Below are 4,431 nucleotides of genomic sequence, written 5' to 3' on the forward strand. Positions count from 1 at the left end.
TAGTAGAGACGGGGTTTCACCGTGTTAGCCAGGATGGTCTCAATCTCCTGACCTCGTGATCTGCCCGTCTCGGCCTCCCAAAGTGCTAGGATTACAGGCTTGAGCCAGTGCGCCCGGCCTTCTTTTCTTTTCTTTTCTTTTTTTTCCTTTTCCTTTTCCTTCTTTTTTTTTTTTTCAGAGTCTCACTCTGTCTCCCAGGCTAGAGTGCTGGAGTACAGTGGCACAATCACGGCTCACTGAAACCTCTGCTTCCCAGTTCAAGCAATTCTCCTACCTCAGCCTCCCAGGTAGCTGGGACTATAGGTGCACACCACCACACCTGGCTAATATGTGTATTTTTATTAGAGACAGGGTTTCGCCAAGTTGACCAGGCTGGTCTCGAACTCCTGACCTCAGGTGATCTGCCTGCCTCAGCCTCTCAAAGTCCTGGGATTACAGGTGTGAGCCACTGTGCCCAGCCTGCCCTGCCCCTTTCTGTCTCTGTCTCGGGCCAGTTCAGGTCTGAGCAGGGCAGTTCTGCTCAGTTTCACTGACCAGGTGAATGTTGCTCACACTGCCATCCAGACCCTTTGCCTTCCTCTAGATTTTTTTTTTAATTATTTTTATTTTTTTCTTGGAGATAGTCTCACTCTGTCACCCAGGCTGGAGTGCATTGGCACGATCATGGCTCACTGCAGCCTTGACCTCTGGGGATAAAGTAATCCTCCCACCTCAGCCTCCTGAGTAGCTTGGGACTACAGGCACATGCCACCACACCCAGGTAATTTTTTTTTTTTTTTTGGTAGAGACGGTCTTGCCATGTTACCCGGGCTGGTCTCAAACTCCTGGGCTCAAGCAAGCCTCCGGCCTCGGCCTTCCGAAATGCTGGGATTGCAGGCTGGACCTGCCTTCCTTTAGAGGGCAATGGGTACCATAGCTCACACCTGTAATCCCAGCACTTAAGAGAGGCCAAGGAAGAAGGATCACTTGAGGCCAGGAGTTTGAAACCAGCCTGGGCAACACAGAGAGACTCTGTCTCTACAAAAATAAATAAATTAAATTAAATTTTTAAAAAGAGACTTAACCTCACTGATGGGGCCTGAGCCCGGCTCATGACTCACCTCTGCTTCCCAGCAACCTCCTTCCTGATCCCCAAATCAGAATTCAGGAGGCCTAGGATGTAGTATTTGGCAATCTGTACAATTTCAACAGTCACAGGAAACAAACACAGGCTGAACCTCAGGCCCAGACTACCCTGTCCCCTGAGGGTCTCCCCCAAAACCTTTACCTTGGCAGTATCCCCATCTCTGGGGGGCTGGATCGGAGGTTCTGGGGACCCATGAGGGAAGGATTTGGTCATGAAGGGCTATCTTCCCCTGGAGAGAGCCTCTACATGCCCAGAGAGTTGCCAAGGGAAACAAGGGCAGAGGCAGGAAGAGAGAGGTCTGGTGGTGTGAGACACGTGGAGAGTCAGAAGCCCTGGGATGGGAGCGGGGTCCATCTGTGTGGGGAAGTAGATGGGGGACCCATGGTTAGGGGAGGTCTTGTTGTGTGAAGGAGCTGGTGGGGAGGGTCTATGTCCAGCAAAGCCCATCCAGTGGCCTCCAACCTCATAAGGTCCAGGGAGTGGCCACGCAGTTGGTCACCCATCATGATCCAGAAGTGTCGGGTTGCCATGGCAGCCAGGAAGCATGCATGCTCAAGAAGCTGAGACCGGGGCCGGGTGTAGTGGCTCACGCCTGTAATCCCAACACTTTGGAAGGCTGAGGCAGGCAGATCACTTGAGCTCAGGAGTTCGAGACCAGCCCCATCTCTACCAAAAATATAGAAAACTGGCTGGGCTTGATGGCACATGCCTGTAGTTCCAGCTACTTGGGATGCTGAGGTGGGAGGGTTGCTTGAGCCCGGGAAGCAGAAGTTGCAGGGAGCCATGATTGCACCACTGCACTCCAGCCTGGGTGACATGCAAGACACTGTCTCAAAAATAAAATAAATTATGGCCGGGCGTGGTGGTTCACGCCTGTAATACCAGCACTCTAGGAGGCTGAGGCGGGTGGATCACTCGAGGTCAGTAGTTCGAGACCAGCCTGACCAATATGGTGAAACCCCATCTCTACTAAAAATACAAAAATTAGCCAGGTATGGTGGCGGGTGCCTGTAGTCCCAGCTACACGGGAGGGTGAGACAGGAGAATCTCTTGAACCTGGGAGGCGGAGGCTGCAGTGAGTCAAGATTTCACCACTGCACTCCAGCCTGGGCAACAGAGTGAGAATCTGTCTCAAAAAAAAACCAAATAAAAATAAATAAAATAAATAAGGCCGGGCCCAGTGGCACATGCCTGTAATCCCAGCACTTTGGGAGGCTAAGGCGGGTGGATCGCCCGAGATCAGGAGTTTGAGACCAGCCTGGCCAACATGGTGAAACCCCGTCTCCACTAAAAATACAAAAATTAGCAGGGTGTGGTGGCAGGTGTCTGTAATCCCAGGTACTCGGGATGCTGAGGCAGGAGAATCGCTTGAACCTGGGAGGCGGAGGTTGCAATGAGCCGAGATCACGCCACTGTACTCCAGCCTGGGCAACAAGAGTGAAACTCCTCAAAAAACTAAACTAAAAACAAAACAAAATAAACAAATGAATAAATAAATAAATATTAAAATTAAATAAAGTATAGCCTAGACTGAGAGCAGAGCCCTGAGAATCAGGGCCCAGTCCCTTCCCCACAAGTTACTACCACAGACACACTTTGCCAGTCCTTCAACCTGAGAAAAACTTCGAAATGCCCCACACTTTTTCTACTGGTCCCCAGGCTGAGGAAAGGGTGGGGCACAAGGGAAGTGGAGAAGCTTGTTATCCTGGAAACAAAGGGATGACAAGGGGTGGAGGCTGGGTTAGTTCTGGGCTAGAGGGATAAGAGTGACTGCAGGTGGAACCTGGGGGGCTGGGCAGGATGTGAACTTGGTGGGGAAGGAGGGTTTCCACACCAGTGTGTCCTGGCCACAGAAGTGGATGAGGCAAGATTTGTTTTGTTGAATTTTGTTTTGTTTTGAGACAAGGTCTTGCTTTGTTAACCAGGCTGGAGTGCAGTGATGCAATCACAGCTCACTGCAGCCTCAAACTCCTGTACTCAAGCAATACTCCCACCTCAGCCTCCCAAATAGGTGCATGGCACTATGGCCAGTTAATTTAATTATTATTTATTTTTTCTTTCTTTTTCTTTTTTTTTTTTTTTGAGACAGAGTCTCATTCTGTCGCCCAGGCTGGAGTGCTGTGACACAATTTCGGCTCACTGTAACCTCTGCCTCCCAGGTTCAAGCGATTATCCTGCCTCAGCCTCCCTAGTAGCTGCGATTACAGGCACCCACCACCATGCCCGGCTAATTTTTGTATTTTTAGTAGAGACAGGGTTTCACTATGTCGGCCAGGCTAGTCACAAACTCCTGACCTGAGGTGATCCACCCTCCTTGGCCTCCCAAAGTGCTGGGATTACAGGCATGAGCTACTGCGCCCGGCCTAAAATTATCATTATTATTTTTTTAGAGATAGGGTCTCATGGCTGAGTTACACCTATAACCCCAGAACTTTGGGAGGCCAAAACAGGTGGATTATTTAAGGTCCAGAGTTTGAGACCAGCCTGGCCAACATGGTGAAACCCCGTCTCTCTACTAAAAATACAAAAACATTAGCTGGGCATGGTGGCACACACCTGTAATCTCAGCTACTCGGGAGGTGGAGGCACGAGAATCGCTTGAACCCGGGAGGTGGAGGTTGCAATGAGCTGAGATCGCGCCACTGCATTCCAGCCTGGGCGACAGAGCAAGGCTCCGTCTAAAAAACAAAACAAAACAAAAAAACAACAACCAAAAAAAACCAGAGAGAGAGATGGGGTCTCACTATATTGCCCAGGCTGGTCTTGAATTCCTGGGCTCAAGCAATTCTCCCTACCTTGGCCTCCCGAAATGTCAGGATTACAGACATGAGCCATCATGCGCGGTGGAGAAGTCGTTTTCACTAAAAACAAACCGTCCGGTGGAAGCAGTGTCACCAGGGCCCATTTTATGCTCAGGAGACCCTTTAGTGTTTAAGAATCCATCGGCTAATCTCAGCTCCCTCCCCCATCAGCTAATGTCGTAGGGGTGCTGGGAGGAGCGGCAGGGTCCGCGGTCAGGGTCTCAGGGGGCTCACATAGGGAGGTCTCTGTTCTCGGCCATGGCCCGGAGCCCCTCTAGCAGCTCCTCCACCACCCGCATTAGGCCGTAGGGGGTTCTCCAGCCAGAGGCCAAGGGCGACGCGGCCTTAACGCCGGTCTGTGTCTGGCGGCGCCACCTGGAGGTCAGGGCCAAGACAAGACAGGCTGTTCAAGTCCCCCAGCTTCGCCGCGGCCGCCACGCCCGGCTTCCCGGCCCCGCTGGCGTCCCCAGCTGGCCTACTACAGGTCTTACCCGCGCTTGGTGC

This window comes from Colobus angolensis, unplaced genomic scaffold (assembly GCF_000951035.1).
Source record: "Colobus angolensis palliatus isolate OR3802 unplaced genomic scaffold, Cang.pa_1.0 Scaffold222, whole genome shotgun sequence".
NCBI lineage: Eukaryota > Metazoa > Chordata > Mammalia > Primates > Cercopithecidae > Colobus > Colobus angolensis.